The sequence below is a fragment of the Triticum dicoccoides genome, chromosome 6A, assembly GCF_002162155.2.
Source record: "Triticum dicoccoides isolate Atlit2015 ecotype Zavitan chromosome 6A, WEW_v2.0, whole genome shotgun sequence".
NCBI classification, from domain to species: Eukaryota; Viridiplantae; Streptophyta; class Magnoliopsida; order Poales; family Poaceae; genus Triticum; species Triticum dicoccoides.
In genome coordinates this window covers 445,946,038-445,972,497 of record NC_041390.1, presented here as the reverse complement: position 1 = coordinate 445,972,497, position 26,460 = coordinate 445,946,038, and positions in this window count along the sequence as shown.

The following is a 26,460-nucleotide window of genomic DNA, read 5'->3' as shown; positions in this document are numbered from 1 at the left end:
AGGCGATCTCCTTGCCCTTACAAACTCCTTGGTTCAACTCCACAATCTTGTCGGAGGCTCCCAAGTGACACCTAGCCAATCTAGGAGACACCACTCTCCAAGAAGTAACAAATGGTGTGTTGATGATGAACTCCTTGCTCTTGTGCTTCAAATGATAGTCTCCCCAACACTCAACTCTCTCTCATAGGATTTGGATTTTGTGGAAAGAAGATTTGAGTGGAAAGCAACTTGGGGAAGGCTAGAGATCAAGATTCATATGGTAGGAATGGAATATCTTGGTCTCAACACATGAGTAGGTGGTTCTCTCTCAGAACATATGAGTTGGAATTGTGTATGTGTTCTGATGGCTCTCTCCACGAATGAAGAGTAGGTGGAGGGGTATATATAGCCTCCACACAAAATCCAACCGTTACACACAGTTTTCCAATCTCGGTGGGACCGAATCAACAAACTCGGTCGGACCGAAAAGGTAAACCTAGTGACCGTTAGAGATTTTCGGTGGGACTGACATGCAACTCGGTAGGACCGATATGGTTAGGGTTTGGGCATAACGTAATATCGGTGAGACCAATTACACAAACTCGGTGAGACTGAGTTTGGTAATAAGCTAACCAGAGAGTTGGTCAGGTAAACTCGGTGGGACCGATTTGCTCTTTCGGTGAGACCGAAAAGTTACAAAAAGGAAACAAAGAGTTTACATTGCAATCTCGGTGAGACCGAGATCCAATCGGTGAGACCGAACTGATTAGAGTTTGGCAGTGGCTTATGATAGTGAAACTCGGTGGTGCCGGATAGAAAGAATCGGTATGACCGAGTTTGGCTTAGGGTTTAGGTCATTTGTGGAAGTGGGAAAGTAGCTGAGGATTTTGGAGCATATCATTAAGCACATGAAGCAAGAGGCTCATTAAGCAACACATCATCCGTCCTTGATAGTATTGGCTTTTCCTATGGACTCAATGTGATCTTGGATCACTAAAATGTAAAATGAAGAGTCTTGAGCTTTAAGCTTTAGCCAATCCTTTGTCCTTAGCATCTTGAAGGAGTTCCCACAACCTTTAGTCCATGCCACTCCATTGTTGAACTTATCTGAAACATACTAGATAGAAACATTAGTCCAACAAGAGATATGTTGTCATCAATTACCAAAACCACCTAGGGAGCACTTGTGCTTTCAGTCGGGCAAGTTCAAGCCGGATCTGCGTCCTCGCTACGACGGCACCCCCGACCCCGAGGAGTTCATGCAGCTCTATGAGCTGAGCATCGAAGCGGCCAACGGCGATGAGAAAGTCATGGCTAACTGGTTTCCCATGGCTCTAAAGGAAGGCGCCCGCTCCTGGCTCTTGAACCTGCCGTCAGGCTCTATCTCCTACTGGGACGAAATGAGCACCCGCTTCATCGCCAACTTCCAGGGCACTCGCAACCGCCCCCCGGTCGCGGACGACCTGCACCGCATCAAGCAGCAACCAGGAGAGACCCTGCAGAAGTACATTCAGCACTCCAAAAGTGCATGGATCAAGATCCCCAACATGACCGACGAGGCCATCATCTCTGCGTTCTCTGATGGCGTCCGTGACATCAAGATGAAGGAAGAGCTCGCTATCAATGAAGAGCGGTGCACAACCCTGGAGTTGTTCAACATCGCGACCAAGTGTGCAAGAGCTGAGGAGGGGCGCCTCTCCCTCCTCGAGCTCCCTGCTGCAGACCCAGAGGAGAAGAAAGCGAAGGCCAAGGATGTGAAGTGCAAGGGAGCAGCCGTGCTCGCAGCGGAACCAGACACCAAGCATGGCAGAGACCAACCAGAGTCGTCCAAGAGCAGCCGACCGTTCTGCGCCTTCCATAACCTGAACACCCACAACACCAGCGACTGTCAAGAGCTCCGAGCCATTCGCGAAGGACGCTTGGTCGACGCCTCGAGCGCGGTGACCGGGGCTACGACTAAGGAGGAGGACGTGGTGGCAGACGCTGGGACGAATGTGGCCCACGTCAGGAGTGGCGCGACCGGCCTCGTGAGGATCGTTGGCAGGATCAGCCTCGCGAGGGCACCTGAAGAGATCAGCCTCGTGAGGATCGCCCTCAAGGCAATGCTAGGCTCCCACCGATGTCGCCACCACCAAGAAGAAACGACGAGCACCATCAGGACGAGGGGGCTGGGGGCTTTCAGGAACCGCGTGCTATCGCCTGCATCCTAGGCGGAGCCCAAGTCCCAGCCTCGCAGTGTATCTTCAAGCAGTTTGCTCGCGAAGTAAATGCAGTCCTCCCCAAGCCCGAGGCTACGCGCCTGCTCAGATGGTCCCAGTGCCCCATCACGTTCATCTCGGCAGATTAGCTCAAGTGCGCAGCTACCGCTGGCGTCCTCCCGATGCTTTGTTCCCTAGTCATCAGCAATGTGCAAGTTACCAAGACCCTCATTGATGGCGGCGCAGGGCTCAGCGTCCTATCCGTCGACACGTTTGATAGCCTCCAAGTGCCTTATGACCAGCTTCAGCCTACCAAGCCTTTCTTAGGAGTGACCGACGGCTCCACCACACCGATAGGGCAGGTCCGCCTCCCTGTCACCTTCGGCACGCGCAACAACTACCGCACCGAGCTCATCGACTTCGATGTCATGCACATCCGCTTGTCGTACAAAGCCATCCTCGGGTACCCAGCCCTGGCCAAGTTCATGGAAGTGACCCATCACGGCTACAATGTCCTCAAGATGCCAGGAAGCAGCGGGATCATCATGATCCCATGTGAAGAAAGAGATGCGGTGTGCTCCCTCGAGCATGACTTCCAAGCTGCAGCAATCAACGACCCCAACTGCAAGGGCGAGGGCCCTCCTGAGGCCATTCCCAAGAAGAAGAAGCAGATGTGCCGTGCCGGACCTCAGGAGGGTGGCGTCGCAGCCGGAGCCTCGTCAGGATCAGCGCCCGCTCCAGGGGCGCCTCCCTCCATCGCATAGGAAGGCGCACCCGGCGCCCTTCTCGGGCAGGGCTCGGGGGATTTCTTCTGGAAGGCCTCGTACCTTGCCCACATCATGAGGGAGGCGCTCGGGCACCACTTGGAGGCATGCTTCATGGCATGTTTCCCTCAGGAGGACACTGGGCAAGGACCGCCCACCATTCAGGAGTTCATCACCAAGATGCAATACCCAAGGGCCATGCGCGGCGACCGCCGCTCACAAGGCGCAGCTTTCCATCTAGGCGAGGATGCTGGGTTGTGCGTCTGTTTCGATGTTCCAGGGCTCAACAGGGTCGCTTCTCAGGAGCATTCCTGGCCTTCCAGTGTGGGACACTACGAGGGCCCACCGCACAGCTACGTTCGCATGCCCTTTGGCTTTCCGAGCATATCGGCCGCCTACCAGTGCAACCTGCGGCGCCTCCTGGAGGCTCAGGAGGCCAGGCACCACGTCGTCCTGATGGAGATGGAGACAATCCTCAAGGAACAACCTGAGCCCCCAGAGCCTCCTGAGGCTCAGGGCCCCGGTGGCTCGTGAGGAGCAACCCCTTCGCCGTGCACCTTCAGCTGCCCCAACTCTCCTTCGTCAACATAACCAGGTGACATTTTCCAAGTTCATTTAGCTGGGAGCACCCCACGGGCTGCATCATTCCCAAGCCGCGTGGGTCCGTCCCTATGGCATGTATCCCTTTCCTTATGCCTTTAGCTTACCTTGTTGGGAGGGCCCCTCGGGCTGCATCATTCCCAAGCCGCTCGGGCCTGACCCAGTGGCACGTATCCCCATGCATTACTTAAGCCTGCTACTCTCATGATTGATCTACCTATGATTGCTACCTGCTCAATCGTCGGCTCCCACGGGGCCTCCTCACGCTGGCACAGCGCTGGTGCATGAGCCCGTCCTTGCCACGTCGAAAAACATGAGCAGTCGAGCTCTGGCTCGCGGCACGCCCCGCGCACGTCACCTCACCAGGCCCTCAGTGCCTCCACCCCCTCAAGGAGCAACCAGTGGCAGGCTGGCAACCATAACAGCAGATTGTGTTCTCCCTTGTGCTGAATCACAGGAACCTCATGAGGATAACACTAGGCGGCACCGCGAGCTCCCACCTCTTCCGAGCAATCTGCTTGCACGTTAAAAGGGGGGCTCCTGAGCATCACGACTCAGGAGCTCTTACTGGCTCTGCAGCCCTCACCCCCTGGCCTTGACCATGGCAGGCGACCTGGCATACTAGCAGCGGCTAAGCTCGCTCGAGGGCCGGGACCTGAGGACAAAGAGCACAAAGGAGAGCATTGGAGGGGAAGACTCGTATGGGCCTGTCCCAGCTATGCTGCGGATGATCGTGCATGGGTCTGGCGTCTCGCGAAGAATCGACCCCGGACCACCAAGATAAGTCACGAGCTCGGATCAACCAATCGTTGGAACCTAATCTGACACACTCGTCACGGCCCTGTTGCGGCAATGTTGCCTCCCTTTCTTATCTTACCACAGATGCTTGAGCGCTAAAGGGGACCTCCTAAGCATCGCGCCTCAGGGGACCTCTTGAGCATCGCGCCTCAGGGGCTCTTACTGGACCTCGGGCCGCTCACCTCCTGGCCTTTACCACCGCATGCGACCTGGCATACCAGCGACGGCTGAAGCCTGCCTGGGGACCGGGACCTGTCAGTGTAGAGCAACAAGCTGTCGCGAGGTTGGAAAGGGAAGACTGAGCCTAAACAGGACTAGCGCTAACAAGGCTTCCGTAATTAAGATAATATCAACAAAAGACACTGCAGATTCTTTACACGCCCCCATGGGGTACTTCTTCATTCCTCGTAGGGAACAAAATATGAGAACTTAGGAGAATCCTATCTACACACCCCCGCGGCCGACGCCATCATCAACAGTGGGCCACCGGAGGCCGGCGCCAGCCCCATCCAAATCAGCGATGGCAGCGACCGGACGTGGCGGCCCTGCTCCGAGCGCGGCATGAGCTCGGGGGCACGTAGCTGTCGTCGCTCGTCTCCGGGGTCTCGTAGAGCTCAGGAGAGCCGCTGGACTCCCAAGAGTCGCTGCTGCTGGAGCAGCCGCGAGCGGGGCACGCCTCATCCTGGCGCTCCCCTTCGGGGCAACACTCCAAGCGGCGACCCTCCGCGTAGAAAACCTTGAAGAACGGTGTGGAGGCGCCGTCGTACTTGAGGTGGATCGCGAGGGCGCTCTCCGCACGGCAAACCCGTGCGACCTCGCCCCAGCCGTAGGTCATGAAGATCTTGCCGGTGGAGACTGCTTCAACCTCAGCTCCGGTCGCCGGGGCGTCGCAGTCAGCATGCTGCAACTAGAGCTCAAGATGTCCCCTCGGTGGCATCACGTTGGCGAAGAAGCGCGGAAAGTGGATCCAGGAGCTTGGGGGCATCACCGCCCACAACACGAACTCACGTGAGGAGTCCGAGGCATGAACTCTAGGAGCGGCGGCACTCGTCGTCGCGGCGCTTCGACCTTGGCCGCGGAGCGCACGCCGATGCTCGTCGTTCCTTCCTCCCGAGCCCCCGGCTTGGGCGTACAAGGGCAATGGATACTCTGGAGGAGGCCGTCGCACCAAGGCCTCATCACCACCTGCATCTCCGCAGCGTCGCGGCGGTGGACTGACCTCTTCTTCGACAGAAGCAGCGCCGGCACGGCAAGGGGAACCTTCCCCTTTTCCTCAGCCGAAACCTACGGATCGGCGCCATTGAAGTTGCTGCTAGCAGAGGAGCGGAGGAGGAAGAAGCAGGCGGAATGGGAAGAGATGGACGATGGGGGCTTTGCCCCCCTCCCCATTTATAGCAGGAGAAGGCCAACTAGCACCCCCACGATCACAGGTAATGATGGTTTTCCTTGCATGTCGCAGGGACTTGTCAAGTCGGGCAGTTTCCGAGGCAGTGTGGGGAAGCGGAGATGCCCACATCCAATCAACCGCCATGCGTCAACTGAGGCCACAGGCTTCTCGGGCCCGTGGTGCTCCTCACTTGACCCTTTGGCTTCGCCTCGAAGCCAAGCCCGAGCGCGCCTTGGGCCCGGGGGCTACTATCGGCGTTCTAGGAACGGGGTCCCCAGACTTGCCTGCCTGCAGCCCACGGCGTGGCTGGGCTGGCAGGTTCGTACGTCCCATCTTCATAGACAAGACATTCAAGACCCTCGCGAGGGGCCAAGCCTCACGGGGCGGACGACGCCAGAATTCCTCAAGAGCGGCCTCGCCAGGAAGGCTCATGAGGGGCGAAGAGATCAAGGCAAGGCAAACCTCGCGAGGCCCTCGTGACGTGAGCCATGACGATCGAGACCAGGCGGGCGCCAGGCGGGCGCAGCGTCCTTGTTTCCTCTTTAGTGCTAAGGGGGCAAGCGCAGGCGCGGAGTACCGAGGCATCAAGCAAAGGTTTCCATATTGGTGCAACAAGACCAGGACCAGAAGGATGGCAAGGCAAAGGTCACTATGGAGCCCAAGACGGCGTCATCACCAGAGCCTTTTGCGGGCGAAGACCACCTTTTGTCAGGATAGCCTGTACTAGTTGTCCCCTTTCGAATTGGCTGTTCTTGGCTCCCTTCCCGCTCAATATTTGGGGAGAGGACCAGGGCCTATATAAGTAGAACTAGCCACCTCAGTGAAGAAAAAGGGTGAGAACTGAGGAGATCATCTTAGACTGGATCCACCCCACCAAGGCCACACACAAGTTCGCCAAGCACAAGAACACCTCAACCTCAGGAGGCTGTTCTTCCCCTTGTATTGTTCATCATTAGCCCAAGAGGCAATCCACCACCACCGCACTGGAGTAGGGTATTACACGACAACGGTGACCTGAACCAGTATAGATCTTGTGTCTTTTTGTGTTGAGAGTTTGTCGTGTTCGTCTGTGAGATCTTAGAGAGCTAGGGCGTGGATCGATAGGGAGAAAACCTTCGCGCGCACCCCAGTGTTCGAACCTTAAGTGTCTGCCGGAACCCCAGATCCGACAATATGATATAAACCCCATCATTTTATCCTCGATGGCAACAATACAATACGTGTCATTTCCCTTTCTGTCACTGGGATCGAGCACCGCAAGATTGAACCCAAAGCTAAGCACTTCTCCCATTGCAAGAAAGATCAATCTAGTAGGCCAAACCAAACTGATAATTCGAAGAGACTTTCAAAGATAAACCAATCATAAATAAAATAATTCAGAGGAGATTCAAATATTGTTCATAGATAAACTTGATCATAAACCCACGATTCATCGAATCTCGACAAACACACCGCAAAAGAAGATTACATCGAATAGATCACCAAGAAGATCGAGGAGAACTTTGTATTGAGATCCAAAGAGAGAGAAGAAGCCATCTAGCTAATAACTATGGACCCGTAGGTTTGAAGTAAACTACTCACACATCACCGGAGAGGCCATGGAGTTGATGTAGAGGCCCTCCGTGATCAATGCCCCCTCCGGCGGAGCTCCGGAAAAGGCCTCGAGATGGGGATCTCTCGGGTACAGAAGGTTGCGGCGGTGGAATTAGGTTTTCGTGGTGCTACTGGATGTTTGGGGGTACGTGTATATATAGGAGGAAGAAGTACGTCGGTGGAGCAACGAGGGGCCCACGAGGGTGGAGGGCGTGCCCCTGCCTCGTGCCCTCCTCGATCGTTTCTTGATTCCCACTCCAAGTCTCCTGGATAACATTTGTTGATAAAATCACGTTCCCGAAGGTTTCATTCCGTTTGGACTCCGTTTGATATTCCTTTTCGGCGTAACCCTAAAATAGGCAAAAAAACAACAATCTGGGCTGGGCCTCCGGTTAGTAGGTTAGTCCTAAAAATGATATAAAAGTGTAAAATAAAGCCCATTGACATCCAAAATAGATAATATAATAGCATGGAGCAATCAAAAATTATAGATACGTTGGAGACGTATCACATAGCAACGAAAGGGGAGAGTTTTGTCCACGTACCCTCGTAGACCGTAAGCGGAAGCGTGATGATAACGCGGTTGATGTAGTCGTGCGTCTTCACGATCCGACTGATCCTAGCACCGTAGGTACGACACCTCCGTGATCTGCACACGTTCAGCTCGGTGACGTCCCACGAACTCTAGATCCAGCTGAGTGTCGAGGGAGAGCTTTGTCAACACGATGGCGTGATGACGGTGATGATGAAGTTACAGACTCAGGGCTTCGCCTAAGCACTACAACGATATGACCGAGGTGGAAATCTGTGGAGGGGGGCACCGCACACGGCAAAACAATCAACTTGTGTGTCTATGGGCTGACATCCTCCCCCGTATAGAAAGAAGTGGAGGAGGGGGGGCCGGCCCTCTATGGCACGCCCTAAGGGGGGAGTGTCGGTGTCAAAACCGGCGGATCTCGGGTAGGGGGTCCCGAACTGTGCGTCTAAGGTCGATGGTGACAGGAGACATGGGACATGATGTTTACCCAGGTTCGGGCCCTCTCTATGGAGGTAATACCCTACGACCTGCTTGATTGATATTGATGAATATGAGTATTACAAGAGTTGATCTACCTCGAGATCGTAATGGCTAAACCCTAGAGGTCTAGCTTGTATGGCTATGATAATGAGTGTCCTATCCGGACTAAGTCCTCCGGTTTATATAGACACTAGGAGGATCTAGGGTTACACAAGGTCGGTTACAAAGAAGGGAATCTACATATCCGGTTGCCAAGCTTGCCTTCCATGCCAAGGAGAGTCCCATCCGGATACGGGTGCAGTCTTCAGTCTTCGTATCTTCACAGCCCATCAGTCCGGCCCATGGCTAACAGGCCGGACGCCCGAGGACCCTTTAGTCCAGTACTTCCTCAGTAGCCCCTGAACCTGGCTTCAATGACAAGGTATCCGACGCGTAGTGTTGTCTTCGGCATTGCAAGGCGGGTTCCTCCTTCCAAACTCCAAAATAGTCTTCGGACGAATTGATCGTGTCCAGACCTGTAACACACAACCGCAGGGAGTATAGTATTCTATGAATCCAATCTGCTGATAACTTTTAGTAATGTGACATCATGCTTCTTGGTCATTATTTCGAACCGTTTCCTATCCCGCTGTTCCATGTTTCGGGGCGTGGTTGTCATTGACACGTCTTGTCAAAGCAGAGATCGTGTCCCCTAATCACGGGATTTTCATCAATACGAGTGTGCGTAACCCAACCGTCCTGCGGGAAAGATTCCTTAGGAATAGGCAGGTTCTTAGACTTAAGAGGAGGTGTTCAATACCCGTTGCCTTTATAAAGGAACCAAGGGCCGTCTTTTATGCCAAACCTCTCCTCAGCCTTCCCAACCTCGAGTTCTAGCACCCAAGGTTCGACTTCATTGTTTCGAGCCTCCCCATCATGTCCGGACCCAGCTCCCAAGGCCGATGGGTGGCTTCCTCCGTTACGGAGGAGGATATCGCAAAGCTTCGGGCGGCCAGATATTTGACTGCGAAGGTCCACCACAGGCTTCCTGCTCAAGGATAGGTTATTCCGACCCCCAGATCTGGTGAGAGGGTCGTATTCATCTCCCACTTCCTCCAGGGGCTAGGATTCGCTCTTCACCCCTTCGTCCGGGGGCTAATGTTTTATTATGGACTAGATTTTCATGACCTAGCACTACAAAAAAAAGACACATCCATGACATTTTGGGCCGAACAAAATTTTTTTCTGCCATACATATGACACTTCTATGACGATAATTGTGACAAATCCCGGTATCATCATAGATGTGGTGGGCTCCTACTTCTATGAAAAAAAATCATGACAGAAAATGGGCTTTTTATCCTGGGCGGGCCGGAGACGCAGCTGCATGACATTCTTTGGGCCGTCCATGACGGAAAAAACCATGGTAGAAGCGAGGGGGAGGAAAATTTCTGGGAGTTCCCGGTTACGATGGGAGGTCGGGGGCCGAGCGATGCGCGTTTCTCTTGTACACGTGCGCGCGTGTGTGTGAGGCGTTGGCTCTAACTGAACCCGAGCGAGCTGTTGGGCTCTAACTAAACACGAGCGATTGCACTGCAGGCTACGCGTTACTGAACCCGAGCGATCGATCGATGGATGTTAACTGAACCCGATCAAGCGATTCCTTCGCTACTTCTGCTAACGGAAGCCGATCGATGCTGCCTCTGGGATGAACAGTGAGTGTTGCGGGGGGTTTGGATGAACAGTGAGCGGTGGCGTTGCCTCTGGATGAACAGGACCCCGTGGTGTGGTGGAGGGCTGGATGAACAGTAGACGATGGAGGGGTGCCCGTGGAGGGGTGGTTGAACAGGACCCCGTGGTGTGGAGGGCTGGATGAACAATAGACGGTGGAGGGGTGGTTGAACAGTAGCTGGTGGAGTAGCGCGCGGTGGAGGCTGGATGAACAGGAGCCCGTGGAGGCTGGAGGAGGTCGACGGTAGCTCGTGGAGGCTGGAGGAGGTCGACGGTGGAGATGAACAGTATCCCGTGGAGTCCCGTTTTAAGGTACGCCACACCCCTCCCGATGAACAGGACCCCTGTTTTGACCGTAGGATGTCCGTTTCGTCCGTTTTGTGGTACGGCACACCCCTCCCAATCAATAGGACCCCCGTTTCGACCATATGAGGTTCGTTTCGTCCATTTTGCGGTACGCCACACCCCTCCCGATCAACAGGACCCCCGTTTCGACCGTAGGAGGTCTGTTTCCTCCGTTTTGCGATACGCCAGACCCCTCCCGATCAACAGGACCCCGTTCAGGCCTCGTTTCCATTGCTTGTTCCGTCCAAGCCCTCCCGACGAACATGACCACGCGTTCCATTCCGACCTAGCCGGTTGGCTCCCACGCGTTCCGTTGCCTCCCGATGAACACGACGCATTCTGTTGCCTCCCCATGAACACGACGCATTCCGTTGCCTCCCCATGAACATGACAACGACGCTGCCTCCCCATGAACACAACGACGACGTTGTTTCTCCGTTCCGACCCAGCCATGTACACGAGCCCTGGCCGTACGTATGCACGAGTAGGCGTTCGAGACCCTGCCCGTATGTATGTACGTGGCCGTATTTTCTTTCTTGCACCCTGGCCGTTGTACATACGTGTACATGCTATGTGCGCGCCTCTACTACGACACGTGTGCGCCTCTACATCGACCAGTATATATGTACATACACGTTCGCGACCAGAATGACAACGCTACATACGCTTCGACCAGGTGGGTCCCGACTGTCAGGCACTTCCTAGCGTGCGAAGATGTAGCTGGTGGGTCCCAGCAATCAGGGGGGTGAATCGTTTTGTTTTTTGCCCGGACGCACTTCCTTGCGTGCGAAGGTGTAGCTGGTGGGTCCCAGCTGTTAGGGGGAAATGTTTTTTTCGCGAAATACGGTGGCCCGTCCGGTGGGTCCCCGCTGTCAGGTGGAGGAATAATTATTGTGCACATAATAAGGAGGCACTTCCTTGTTGCGGCCGTGGACCCAACTATCAGCCTCTCCACATACATTCCACGTCCGATGGAAGCCGTTCCTTGACCACGTTGACCACGCCGCGCCAAGAGCACCAGGGCGGGGGATGACGGCGAGGCCTAGGAAGGGGACGACGCGGAGCCGGGGAAGACGCTGCAGTGGATGCCCACGCGTAGAGGAGTACGAGGGTTCACTGGTTTGCTGCGGTGTGAGGCTGTCGTCGCCGTAGAATAACACGGGGTGTGGGTGAGTAGAGGTATGGCCTGGCCAGCGGTGGGAGTAGTAGGGGCGGTGAGGCCTCCGCCGCATCGCATACGGCCACGGGAGGCAGGAGCACGAGGCACAACCGGCGCTGGTTTGGGCGGCTGGAGCAAGAAGACCAGAGGTTGAAGAAGCACTACGGGCGTTGGATGGACATCGTACGGTCAATGGAGCTAGAATCATGCATATATTGACTAACTTGACAAAGCCCTCCATCCCCGTCAACTTAGTAGGCCCACAAGTCAGCCTGCCACTACACTGGGTCCAGCTAACAGGGGGAGTATTCATTTTTTTTGTGCGTAATAAGGAGGCACTTCCTTGCGTGCGAAGATGTAGCTGGTGGGTCCGAGCTGTCAGTGGCGGTAACTTTTTTTTCGTGAAATACGGAGGCCCTTTTGGTGGGTCCCTGATGTCAGGTGGAGGAATCATTATTTTGTGCGTAATAAGGAGGCATTTCCTTGCGTGCGGCTGTGGACCCAGCTGTCGGCCTCTCCACGTAGAGTCCACTTCAGATGCATGTTGGTCGTTGACCACGTTGACCAGGCTGCACCCAGAGCACCAGGGCGGTGGACGACGGCGAGGCCTAGGAAGGGAATGACACGGAGGCAGGGAAGACTCAGCAGTTGTTTCCCACGCAGAGGGGAGTACGACTGTACGAGGGTTTACTGGTTCGCCTGCCGTTGCCGCAGAATAACAGCAGGTGTGGGTGAGTAGAGGGATGGCTAGGCCAGCGATGAGAGTACGGTGGGCGGTGAGGCCTGCGTGGCAGCATAGCCGGCCGCGGGGAGGAGGGAGCAGGCATTCCTCCCACCAGCGCTTGTTTGAGCGGCTGGAGCAGGAAAAGCAGAGATTGAAGAAGCACGACGGTCGTTCGATGGACATCCAACAGTCACTGCTTGTGCGTCAACCTTTTTTTAGGAAAGCCTCAAATCTGTGGAAAACAACATACAACCCATTTGCTAATTCTTAAGGTTTTTTTGGAGCCCATATTCTTTTTGTTAGCATTACAGCCCATATTGTGGCCACGGTTAAAAAATTATATGAAAATTTGCATATTTCGGTGTGGTCCGAACTGTTTTTAATCCTGAAATTTCGACTCGCATTCAAACTAATTATAAAAATAAATGTATATCAATATAAAATCCAACAAATTCTCCACGCATAAAAATTAATGTAATTTAAAATCTCGAAATGAAAAAAAGATATTTGAAACTAATTGCCGGTTTGATGTGTTTTAAAAATGTACAGCCCATTTCTCATTAATGATGGGCCATTTTCTCGGCCAGCCGAATGAAAGCTCTCCTCGTCTTGAAAGATTTGCAGCCCAACAGGCCTAACAAAGCGACTTACTTGGCAAATCACAAAAAAACTAGACTGTGGCCGTGGACCCAGCTATCAGTCCATTTGTTTTTTTAGTCCATTTGGTGGGCTGGGTGAAACAATGATGTAGCATCTATGCAGCCCGTTTAAATCCAATTTGCATTTTTCTCAAAATCCGCGGGCTTGCTGGGCTGGGTGAAAATATCATGTTGGGCTAGACGGAGAAATGTTACAAAAACATAAACACATGATTGCATGTCAGTAAAATCTTTGCAAGCTTATGTACACAATCACTAGGAGTTAACTTGCCAAGTTATATATAAACAATTATTATTATTATTTTGTAAGAACTTTCAACTTACGAAATAAAATATCATTTTAATTTGATGAGTTAATAGTACATGGGGTATTATTATTTTTTAGGCTAGACGTGGGACAGTTGAGTTGGTTCTAGGGGAAAGTACTAGGAGAAAACTCAGTTTACATCGAAAAATAAAGTGGGAGAAAAATTCAGAGACCTGCTGGGTCCTCCTGAGGAGGGCAATATGTTGGGAGGAAGGAGATTCAAAGCACGACAGCCGAGTGAACTAGTTTTTTTTACGGACAAGTGAACTAGTTTAGATACATAAGCAAATAGCAACTAAAAAGAAATCAGATTAATGGGTTCTTAAAAGAAATATTTTGGACAAAATAGATAATTACGACACATAGGCTAATGCATGAAACACTCAAATGATAAAGGTGCTTATAAACAGATAAAGTACAACATCTAGACCTTCCTGGCACGCTTGATCATGACGCTGCGGCTGTCCGTGTACTCGTCGGTTACGGGAAGCAGACACGCCCTCATGTCCAAGATCTGCATGTACATGTCGTAGCATGCGTATGCGTCCTTGGCTGTGTAGGTTATGTAGGCTAGATTCAGAGGTACGTCCCACATGTTCAGGTCGTCTTCATTCATGTTGGCGTATCAGGGGTCGATGATGGTCTCAGCGAGGTCAACCACGGAGTCCTTCTCCTGCCCGTTGTTGATGATCTTGTATTGCTTCTGGATGTCAACAAGCTTGTTGCACCAGATGGCCGAATCGTTGCGTTCTTCCTTCTCTCCACTGTCGGCGCTGCCGATGAAACGGTCGAATGCTCCAGAACCTGGTGCAGCCATAGGACTGAGGCGAGGCAAAGCTTCACCGAGTCCGTATCGTTGGTGTACATCACATTCAACTTGGTGCAGCCATAGGACTGAATGGCGAACTCAAAGGGGAACTCCTTGCTGAAGTCCATATCCAGTAGACTCACCCCTCGGATTGCCATTGGAGTCTCTTCGAGTGAATGAGTGTGTAGGCGACGGCAGCAGTTCATTTTTCAGCTCTTGGGGAACTGGATTCAACAGTAAGCTGAGTGTGTACAGATGCAACAGTTACTACCCCTCCCTCGTCCGTTGCATGCCCGGCAAAAGATGCACCCTCGGCCACAAATCAGTTCACGAGCGGGTCTGTATTGGTACTGTAATAACAGGAGTTAGTGGTTACTTTACTTAAATTTAATTAGCTTTAATAGAAATTTGTACTTAAAAGAAGCAATGCATTCGCTCATTCTATCAGTGCCACAGGATCAACATGCACAACAATTAGAATTATTATTCTCAGGACGCACACGATCAGCACATTTGTCGCACTTTCACAAAGATAATACTACCAAGTTTGAACTGTTTGTTATGGTTGTTGTCCTCTGCATCATCATGCCATGTTTCCCAGCTTGCAAGATTCAGAACCAACAAATAAGATCCAAATAATAAGTACAACAAAGATGCCTACACATCTCATTGATTCCCAGCTTGCAAGATTCAGAACCAACAAATAAGATCCAAATAATAAGTACAACAAAGATGCCTACACATCTCACTGATTCCCAGCTTGCAAGATTCAGAACCAACCCGTTAGAGCCTTTTGATAAAGTGAATATCGGGATTAAATCCATCTTGGCTAGCCATGTCATACAATCGAAGAACTTGGCGAATGCTCTTGACCATCACAACATCTGTAGTTGAGTATTCCTGTTTGCACAGCATGTTTGCACAGCACAAACAAGGAGACAGGAGAGCATGATTTTTCTTTAATAGCGGCCTCCTTGAACTCAACCTCCAGCTCTACTTGGATGAGGTCTGCCTGGAGTTCCATGATTCAATTCATGCGCCTTTTTCTGCAGTTCACCTGAAATGAAGCAAAGATTGCATCATTCAGCTAGCAAGAAGTACTTGCTCTTGTGAGCTGGCAGGTTCTTCTTTAGTAGTTGCACTAAAATTGAGGAACATTAAGGTTGGCTGCCCGGCTCATGTAAGGTGCAACTATAATTTTCTTATCCTTTTGTGCAGTTCCACTAAAATAAAGTGCCATTGTGGTGACAGTGACGGCTCCATCTTGCAAAGGCTAATAAAATGTTGCACGAGATTACCAGCAGAACTTGACGGAGATTTTGGAAACTCCAATCACCATTTTGTGCAGTTCCACCAAAATTGAGAGATTTTGCCCACGTGACATTTTAGTTGAACTGCACAAGACACTCATTCCAAAAAAAGTGTTTTTTGCAGTTCACCAAAAGGTCACAATAGCAACAAGGTGAAATGGATATCCCTGTCTGCACAAAAAGATGGAAAGTAAACAGTTGTTGGTCAATAAGAATATACTAAACATATACAAAATGAAAAGAAGCATCTTAATTATGTTCATGGCAATCACGCAAGGACAGTAGAAATTTTAAAACGTCAGCAATGCTTCATGTTACCAGAAGCATTACGATCAACAATGAGATTCCTCAAATATGGGATTACTTTAATGGTGGCATTGCTTGTCTACCAGACACAGTAAATCAACAGCAGCTAAAGAGTTGGTTTAAGGGCATGGGACCATGGGGACACCAGGACACTCAACAACGTAAAGGAGCAACTTACTTATCATACTGGGAAAAACAGCAGGAGTGCCATTGTACTATGTGAGGGCAGCAAATCTAATCTTGGAGACCTTTTACTATGTAAGGGCAGCAAATCTAATCCTGGAGGCCTTTTACTATGTGAGGGCAGCAAATCTAATCATGGAGACCTTTTACTATGTGAGGGCAGCAAATATAATCCTGAGACCTTTTACTATGTGAGGGCAGCAAATCTAATCCTGGAGACCTTTTACTATGTGATGGCAGCAAATCTAATCCTGGACATACTCTGTTGACTTGTCCACTAGTCGCCACTTTCTATCCTTTTTTCAACCAATAATAGATTTGTTCCTTATCCAGTTTGTACTGCGTTTTCCCATTATTTCCCTTTTCAACCAAGAGACCGGTTGGGTATCCGGTCTCTACTACTTTCACCATATTATTTCCTCTTTGAATCAAGTCCTAGATTAATGCTACAACTTTCCCCCCTTTCTTCGTTGTTTGAACAAAGCCCTAGATTCGAATGCATGAAGTAGCTTTACCTCTAATAATACTAAAAATGTAGGTGGCTTTGGAAGAGCTGATGGGAGTAGAAAAAAATGCACATGCAGACATGTGGGGAGCTGAGGCAATAGAGCAAGGCCGCTTTCGAAGAACTTATACCTGAGGGTCACCGGGATATCAGCGGCGGCAGGTCGGATCTGCGGACAATACGGCAGGGAGGAAGAAGGGTCGGAGGACCTCCTGAGCTGGCCATGTGTCGGAGAGGACGGCACGGGCAGAGGATCGGGCCCCTCCGGCAGCTGTGCGTTTCCTCCCTCGGCGGCGATGACCGCTGTCGACGTTCTGGGAACGGGGGTCCCCAGACTTGCCTGTCTGCGGCCTGCGGCGTGGCTCAGGTGGGGGCCCAGCATGGCCCATCTTCATCAGCCCAAGCTCAAGACCCTCGCGAGGGGCCGAGCCTCGCGGGGCGGACGACAGGAAGCTTCCTCAAGAGCGGCCTCATCAGGTAGGCTCGCGAGGAGGCGGAGAGATCAATGCATGGGTACCTCGCGAGGATCCCATGACGCAAGCCATGACGATCGAGACCAGGCAAGCGCCAGGCGGGTGCCGGCCTGCTCAGTGTCCTTGTTTCCCCTTTGGTGCGAAGGGGGCAAGCACAGGCCAAGGCATCAGGCAAAGGTTACCATTCCGGTGCAACGAGACCAAGACCAGCAGAGCGGCAGGATGGAGGTCACTCTGGAGCCCAAGACGGCGTCATCACCAGTACTTTTGGCAGCCGAAGACCACCTTTGGTCAGGATAACTTGTACTACATGTTCCCCTTCAAAATGGCCAATTGTTGGCGCCCCTCCCGCTCATTATTTTGGGAGAGGCCCAGGGCCTCTATAAATAGAGCTAGCCACCACAGAGAGGAGGGGGGAGAAATTGGGTAGAACCCTAGCAGAGAGAGAGAGAGGTGACTGAACTCACCCTAGTAGTTCATCGCACCAGCTCAAGAACACCTCTCGTAAGGCTGTTCTTCCCTTGTACTATTCATCATCAGCCCTAGAGGCAATCCACCACACCACACACTGGAGTAGGGTATTACACCACAATGGTGGCCCGAACCAGTATAAACCTTGTGTCCCTTGTGTTGTTCGTTGTTTACAGCTCAAATCACGCGAAGAGATTGGACGTAGATCGGTAGGGGAGAGATCTCCACGCGCACCCCAGTGTTCGAACCTCAAGGGTCTGCCGGAACCCGAAATCTGACATTTGGCGCGCCAGGTAGGGGTGCGCCGGAGTCCTCCCTCCTGACGACCCGCTCTCCCCCGACATCGCATCCCGCCCTCATGGCGGACAACGCGCCACCCGCTCCAGCAACACATGCCGACACTGGGGCCAGGGGGCTCCGGGTGCAGTGGCCGCGCAAGTTCAGGCCCGAGATGCCGCCGCGCTACGACGGCGCGACGGACCCGATGATTTTCCTGCTAGCGTACGAGGAGGCTGTCCTCGGAGCCGGGGCGACGATCGGGTGATGGCCAATTGGTTGCCCATGGCCCTCACAGGCATCCCGCACGCGTGGCTCCTCCACCTGCCGACGGCCTCTGTCACCTCCTGGGAGGAGCTGCGCGACCTCTTCCTCACCCGTTTTGCCGCACCAGCGCCGCCCGTCGTCCCAGCTCTCCTAGGTGGCTCCCAGGCACCACCCTCGAGTCATCACGTCAAGCCGTTCGCCCGCCGGATCAGCACCGCCTCCAAGCACCGAGAAGCCCCCCCGGGCTGGGTAGCGCCTGAGGCCGATCTAACCTTCAACCCCATTGGTTCGGGCGCGGTCCCGATGTTGTGCACCCCCACCATCTGCCAGGTGGTCGTCACCAGGACCCTCATCGACGGTGGTGCCGGCCTCAACGTGCTCTCGGTGGAGGCCTTCGGCCTCCTCCACGTGCCGCTGGAGCGGCTCCAACCCAGCAGGCCTTTCTCGGGCATCGGAGCCGGTTCCACCGCCTCCTTGGGACAGATCCGCCTCCCAGTGACCTTCGGCACCTGCGACAACTTCCGCACAGAGCTGATCGACTTCGGCATCGCCCCCATCGGCCTCCCCTACAACGCCATCCTCGGCTATCCAGCCTGGGCTCGGTTCATGGCGGCAACTCACCCAGCGTACAACCTCATGAAGATGCCCGGGAGCAGCGGCCTCACCGTGTCAGGAGACACAAGGGATGCACTGCAGGTGCTCCGGCTTGCTTTCAGGGCGGCCGCGATGGCGCAGCCCACTAGCACCGACGCCCTTGAGCCCAAGGGGGCTGCGCCGGCTAAAAAGAAGCAGATGTTCACCCAAGACAAGGCGGAAACCAAGCAGGTACCAGTCGACGAGGAAGGGTCCACTGGCGCCACCTTCACCGTAGGGGCCAACCTCGAGCCCGAGCAGGAGAAGGCCCTAATCAGGTTCCTGTGTGCAAACAAGAAGGTGTTCGCGTGGGAACCAGATCAGTTAGCGGGGGTCCCAATGGAAGTGATTGAGCATCACCTCAACGTGTGCCCCAATGTGTGCCCCGTGAAGCAGAAGGCAAGGCGGCAGTCTACTGAGAAACAGGCTTTCATCATTCAAGAGACCCGGAAGATAGAGGCGGCAGGGGTTATTCGCGAGGTCCGCTACCCTGATTGGCTGGCTAATCCGGTCGTTGTGCCTAAGAGGAGGAAAAGAGTGCATGTGCATCGACTTCACCAACCTCAACAAGGCCTGCCCGCAGGATCCATTTCCGCTCCCCCACATCGACCAGATAGTCGCTCCACTATAGAGTGTGACCTATTGTGCTTCCTGGATGCCTTCTCGGGCTATCACCAGATCAAGATGGCGGTAGAAGACGTGGAGAAGACGGCTTTCCTGACCCCGTGTGGAGTGTACTGCTATACGTGCATGCCATTTGGGCTGCGCAACGCAGGCGCGACCTTTCAACGGCTGATGCACATCGCCTTAGGCCGACAGCTCGGGAGGAATGCTAAAGCTTACGTCGATGACATTGTGGTGAAGTCTTGTGAGGCAAGAACCCTAATACAGGACCTGGAAGAAACCTTTGCAAGCCTCAACGAAGTGGATCTACGGCTCAACCCGGAGAAGTGCGTGTTTGGAGTCCCCTCGGGCAAGCTCCTAGGCTTCCTAGTGTCCCACAGTGGCATAGAGGCCAACAGGGAGAAGGTCAAGGCGGTCGAGGACATGAGCCCGCCGAAGACCCTTAGGGAGATGCAGAAGCTCACCGGGCGTGTAACCGCGCTAGGGCGCTTCATATCCAAGCTAGGGGAGCGAGCACTGCCCTTCTTCAAGCTTATGAAGAAGAAAGGCCCCTTCGAATGGACTGAAGAGGTCGACAAGGCATTCCAAGAACTCAAGAGGTACCTTACCAGCCCACCGGTGATGGTAGCCCCTCGCCCTCAGGAGCCCCTGGTGCTCTACCTTGCGGCCACGCCCTACTCCGCTAGCGCAGCTCTGGTGGCGGTCAGGGAGAAGCGCCGGGCCAAGGCCACATCGACTGACCAGGCTGAAGCAGAGCGAGGCCAGGAGGGCCTCACGAGGATCACGACCACAGCCAGAGAGGGGCAGCCACAGCAGGAGGGCGCACCCGGGGCAGGGAGGCCCCTTCAAACGATCAAGGGCTGGGGGCTCAGTTGCCTCAGGAGACGCCTCGACCCCTGGAGGACGCAAGCTGTGTCAGCACCCTCAACCTCATCGAGCATCCCATGTATTTCGTCAGCACAGTGCTACGGGACGCGAGGGCGCGGTACCCCATGCCTCAAAAGCTCCTCCTCGCGCTATTGGTGGCCTGACGCAAGCTGCGGCACTACTTCCAAGGCCACCCCATCAAGGTCGTCTCGGCATACCCCTTGGAGAGGGTACTCAGGAGCCCCAACTCAGCTGGAAGGGTCGCTGAATTGAACATCGAACTACAAGCATTTCAGCTGGAATTCAGTACGACCAGGGTCATCAAGGGAGCCGCACTTGCGGATTTCGTGGCAGAATGGGCAGAAGCACCGGGTCTCGAGGCAAGCGAAGACCGGTCATTTCCCTAGGAAGCGAAGCGTCGGACGGCTGGGTCATGTACTTCGATGGGGCGTTCTCCCGACACGACGCAGGAGTTGGCGCAGTGTTCGTATCCCCCACTCAGGACAAACTCTATTACGCTGTGCAACTCTGCTTCCAGCACAGAGAGAAGGTCTCCAACAACATAGCAGAGTACGAAGGCTTGATAGCAGGCTTGAAAAGCCATGACCGCCTTAGGGGTAAAGCGCCTCACCATCAAGGGCAATTCATAGCTCCTCGTCAACTTCTCCAACAAGACATACGAGCCAAAGGACGAGCACATGGAAGCTTACCTCGCTGAAGTCCGCAGGATGGAGAAACAGTTCTGGGGGGCTGGAACTACAGCATGTGCCTCGTGGCACCAATCAGGAGGCTGACGACATTGCCAAGAGGGCGTCAAGGCAGCTGCCGCAGGAACCTGGCGTCTTTGAGGAGCGGCTCTTCAAGCCCTCGGCGGTGCCGTCGCTATCGGGCACGGCGCAACCAAGGGAGGAGCCTCCTCAGCCGCCTGCCTTGGGAGCTCCGGTCTGCGGCCCGACCTCAGGGGCACGCCTGCTCCTGGCGTTGGAGCCTCAGGAGGGATGTTGGATCCCAGAGCTCAAGGATTACCTGATGCAAGGGATTCTGCCGGAGGACGAGGAGGAGGCGGAGCATGTGGCACGGCAGGCCACGGCTTATTGCATCCAGGATAGCGAGCTCTACAGGAAGCGGCCCAATGACGTGTCCCTACGTTGCATTTCCAGGGAGCAAGGAAAGGAACTGCTGGCGGACATACACAGCGGAGACTGCGGGCACCACTCATCGTCACGAACCCTCGTCGGCAAGGCGTTCCGCAGCGGGTTCTACTAGCCCACAGCACTCAACGACGCTGTTGAGCTGGTGAAGGCTTGCGAGGCCTGCCAGTTTCACACTAAACAGATCCATCAGCCTGCGGGGGGTCTGCAGACCATACCCCTCTCATGGCCACTCGCAATTTGGGGGTTGGACATTCTGGGCCCATTCCCTCAGGCACCAGGGGGCTATCGCTACCTTTACGTCGTTGTGGACAAGTTCACCAAGTGGGCCGAGGTGGAAGTTGTCCACACAATCCCGGTAGGCTCGACAGTCAAGTTCATCAAGGGCCTCGTGAGCCAGTTTGGGGTGCCTAACCGAGTCATCACTGACAACGGTTCACAATTCACCAGTAATCTCTTCAAAACGTACTGTGCTAACCTTGGAACGCAGATATGCTACGCTTCGGTAGCACACCCCCAGAGCAATGGCCAGGCTGAACGAGCCAACGTGGAGGTACTGAGCGGCCTCAAGGCCAGGACCTTCAAGAAGGAGCTGGAGGCCTATGGCAGGGGCTGGCACGACGAGCTCCAGTCCGTGCTGTGGTCAATCCGCACGACAGCGACCAAGCCGACTGGCGAGATCCCGTTCTTCCTCGTCTACGGAGCGGAGGTTGTTCTCCCTCATGAGGTCTGGCGTCGCTCTGCACGGGTCCTGGCATTCGACGAGGCTCAGCAGGACGCCATGCGGGGGACGGATCTCGTGCTGGGGGAGGAACGCCATCGAGAAGCCGCACTGCGAGCGGCAAGGTATCAACAGGCGCTACGATGATACCACAGCCGCAACATCCGCCCCAGGACCCTTGAGGTAGGGGATCTCATGCTCAGACGGGTTCTCTCCAGGGAGGGGATGCACAAGCTCTCTCCCATGTGGGAGGGCCCGTTCAAGGTTTTTCATGTTTCCAGGCCTAGCTCCGCGTGCTTGGAGACTCCGGAGGGAGTACCCATCCAGAATGCATGGAACATTCAACATCTTTGGAGGTTCTACCCCTGAGCGAGGCCTAGCGCCTGGGAAAGGCCCGGTGCCTGTGAAGAAGGCTAATGCCTGTGAAGCTATCGCGTTTTGGAAAAGGCTCGATGCCTATGAAGAAGGCCAATGCCTGTGAAGCTATCGCGTTTTGGAAAAGGCCCGGTGCCTGTGAAGAAGGCCAATGCCTGTGAAGCTATCGTGTTTTGGAAAAGGCCCGGTGCCTGCGAAGAAGGCCAATGCCTGTGAAGCTATCGCGTTTTGGAAAAGGCCCGGTGCCTGTGAACAAGGCCAATGCCTGTGAAGCTATCGCGTTTTGGGAAAGGCCCGGTGCCTGTGAAGAAGGCCAATGCATGTGAAGCTATCGCGTTTTGGGAAAGGTCCGGTGCCTGTGAAGAAGGCAAACGCCTGTGAATCTCGCCACTCGTGACACTCTCATGTAATAATGAGTGGGGCTGTACACGCCCCGGAGTCTCCGGAGTGCCGCCCTTGGGCCTCGGGGGCTCCCGCCCACGCCCAGTGGCAGCACTTAACTCCGCGCTGGTGAGAAGATGTCGAAGAGTAGAACAGGTGCCGGACGCGGCTTTTTCATTTGCTTTCTGCAGTTGGCGTGTTTATTCCCGTTTGAAGTCTTATAGAGTTGTTGGCATTCCTGGCTTGTGACTCTCTGTCTTTTTCATCCACTCGCCTCGTTTTCTCTCGCACAAGTCTCGCGAGGGATGTTCGTGGGCGCCCTCGCGAGCGTCTTCTGCCCCGATCGTTTGGAGCTTTCCTTTCTGAGTCCTCTACGGGAGCACCCCTCCCAGTCCATGCCTCACGGGCATCGCGACACAAACACAGGACCTGGGCTGATCGCCCCCGCTGCCGGGACCAAAGGTTACCCCTCTAACTAATCCTTGCAGGGCATGAAGCCCACGGCGAGGCCTCAGCCTCGGGAGGCGAGGGTCGTGTCAAGCTCCACCAAGCTCAAATGACTCCCGCACATGGACACATAGCACGGAAACATAGCGCAGAAATGGCAAAAGCAACGCGACACTTGACAACAACAGTTCTAACACGCCCCCGCGGGGCCCTGTACTACCTTCTTCTTACGCAGGAAAGGAAGGAAATAAATGGACACGACCTGTCCAACACCAACCTACAGAAAAAGCTCGAGCTGATCCCGGGGCTCAGGCGGACGCCTCCTCTCGCTTCACCAGGGCGCGGCGGCGGGTGGACCCGCTGCCTTCACCCAAGCGGGCGCGACGGCGCAGGGCTGGTCGCGACCACCGCTGGAGGAGCTGCTGCCTGAGGAATAGTCGCCGAAGCTTGGCGAGCCCCGAGCACCACCGCCGGCACGCCTGGCGCTGTCTTCATCTTGGTCGGTGTCGGGGCTGGGCAGGCGGCCGCGGTCACCATCTTCGGGGCAGCACCCAGCGCGGCGACCATCTTCCCCAAACACCCTCACGTAGAGGGTGGCGTCGCCATCGAACTTGAAGTGCAGGGTGCACCGCCGACACAGGCCGCGCGCGCAGGCAAATGTTTGCCAGTCGCGAGTCAGGGCCCCATTTCCAGAAGGGGAGACCTTCAGCGAAGCCCAGAAGGCCCTGCTGCAGCAACCATCCGCCTGGAGCCAGAAGCTGCACCGGGCGCTGGCCGGCAGTTCACCTACGAAGAAGCGGGGGAGCTGGAGCCAGGAGCTGGTTGGGTCCTCCGACCACACGACGAACTTCGGCAGCACCTCTGCCGAGCGAAAGCGCGGCCTGGGGGGCCGCGCGGTCACGACATGCCTCCCCTCGGCGGCCGAGCGCTCACCACCGTGCAGGGAGCCGCCTCCGTGGCTGCAGGAAGCCGCTATAGGGACAGCGGGACGCTTGCGAGGACGACCCCGGCCGCGCTTGGCTGGGGGGAGTCTGGCACTGCCTGGCGGGCTTTTCCCTTCTTTGCGGCCGAGAATCTCTTCGGAGCCATAAGAACGGCGAGTGGCCAAGAAGAAGAAGGGAGTGGCAGAAAGGGGTGAACTGAAGAAGCTCACACGGCCCCGTTCTTATAGCCGGGGAAGGCCAACCGCCGAGCACCACGATCGCAGGTAATCATGACCCATATCTCTGCATGCAGGGACTCGTCAAGTCGTGCGGTCGTCGAGGCATCGTGGGGAAGCGCAGACGCCCACGCCCAATCAACCGCCACACGGCGCCCAAGGCCGCAGGCTGTTAGGGCCCGCGGTGCTTCGCGCTTGCCCCTTCACTTCTCTGCTAAGCCAAGCCCATGCGCACCTTGGCCCGGGGGCTACTGTTGGCGTTCTGGGAACGGGGGTCCCCAGACTTGCCTGCCTGTGGCCTGCGGCATGGCTTAGGTGGGGGCCCAGCATGGCCCATCTTCATCAGCCCAAGCTCAAGACCCGTGCGAGGGGCCGAGCCTCGTGGGGAGGACGACAAGAAGCTTCCTCAAGAGCGGCCTCATCAGGCAGGCTCGCGAGGAGGCGGAGATCAATGCAAGGGTGCCTCGCGAGGATCCCATGACGCAAGCCATGAAGATCGAGAGTAGGCGGGCGCCAGGCGGGCGCCGGCCTACTCAGTGTCCTTGTTTCCCCTTTGGTGCAAAGGGGGCAAGCATAGGCCAAGGCATCAGGCAAAGGTTACCATTCCGGTGCAACAAGACCAAGACCAGCAGAGCGGCAGGACGGAGGTCACCGCGGATCCCAAGACGGCGTCATCACCAATACTTTTGGCTGCCGAAGACCACCTTTGGTCAGGATAACTTGTACTACATGTTCCCCTTCAAAATGGCCAATTGTTGGCTCCCTTCCCGCTCATTATTTGGGGAGAGGCCCAGGGCCTCTATAAATAGAGCTAGCCACCACAGAGAGGAGGGGGGAGAAATTGGGTAGAACCCTAGCAGAGAGAGAGAGAGAGGCGACTGAACTCACCCTAGCAGTTCATCGCACCAGCTCAAGAACACCTCTCGCGAGGCTGTTCTTCCCTTGTACTATTCATCATCAGCCCAGAGGCAATCCACCACACCACACACTGGAGTAGGGTATTACACCACAACGGTGGCCCGAACCAGTATAAACCTTGTGTCCCTTGTGTTGTTCGTTGTTTACAGCTCAAATCACGCGAAGAGATTGGACGTAGATCGGTAGGGGAGAGATCTCCGCGCACACCCCATTGTTCGAACCTCAAGGGTCTGCCGGAACCCGAAATCCGACAACCGCATGAATGATGCACCTTTTAGTCCTCTACACACACCGGCCGAAGGGATCCGGCCGGATCTGTGACCAGCGGTGAGAAGAGAGAAAATGTCGCTACCGCTGTCTTGTTTATATCTGGAGAGGATGAGAGAACTAAGAGAGCAAGCCTGGTAAAGCAAGCGCTCAGGCCCCTACGTCCATATATAGTGGGGTGATTACCTTTTTTCTCTCCACAACAAGCATTTCAATTTGTGTACGTGGCATTAAAGAAAACAAACTCTCTATTTAAGGTGACTATTGTATGACTCCTTCTTACTACTAGTAGTACTATAGTATTGTTCACTTGTGCTCCCCGCCCCTCCATTCATTGAAGAACCCCATGGGTGAATAAACATACAATAAGTACTGTATTTATATAGAACGAACAAGCTCAAACTATTTTAGCGTAGTTAAAAGTTGAGGGCGGGGCTTTTCCCGGGCAGTACGCGTGGCAGTTTTCGGGTAGGTCTAGAAGACTATTTAAATATATTTTTTAAACTTCAAGACGGCCACATAGCATGGAGCCGACCCCAACGATTTTAAGCTTACAGGCATGGTACACGCTATCCTAGACTACTATACACATGAAACTGTCACACAAGCGTCCGGGCTGCGCTTGGCTCTTCGCCTCTTCGGGAAGTCGAACAATGATGGAATACTACTGCACTAGAGGAGCACTACAGTATGCTTCTGGCCATCTGACACCGATTGAACTGCTGCATGTCCACTGCGTGCGGGAGGGAGAGCATGTAGCGAAAGCTTCTCCTAGTCTTGCCAGCCACCACGCTCATGGGCAAGGGAGGGACGCTCCTGCCTTTGCGTGTATGACAGGTGGGCCCTACAGGTGTGTGGCCAACCTATCATACAACCAAAGGGAGGTGCAGTTAAGTCTGCGAGGGAGAGGATAATCAAACTTCTCGTTGATGTACGAGTTGACGCGACACATCAAAGCACTGCAATCGATATATTTCAATAATTTGCGTGTGTGACTCCCAGATGCAGAGGCCGGGGGTCATCATCCTCCTTTTCAAGAAAAACAGACGCGTGTGTGAGAGGACGAGTGCGTGCGTG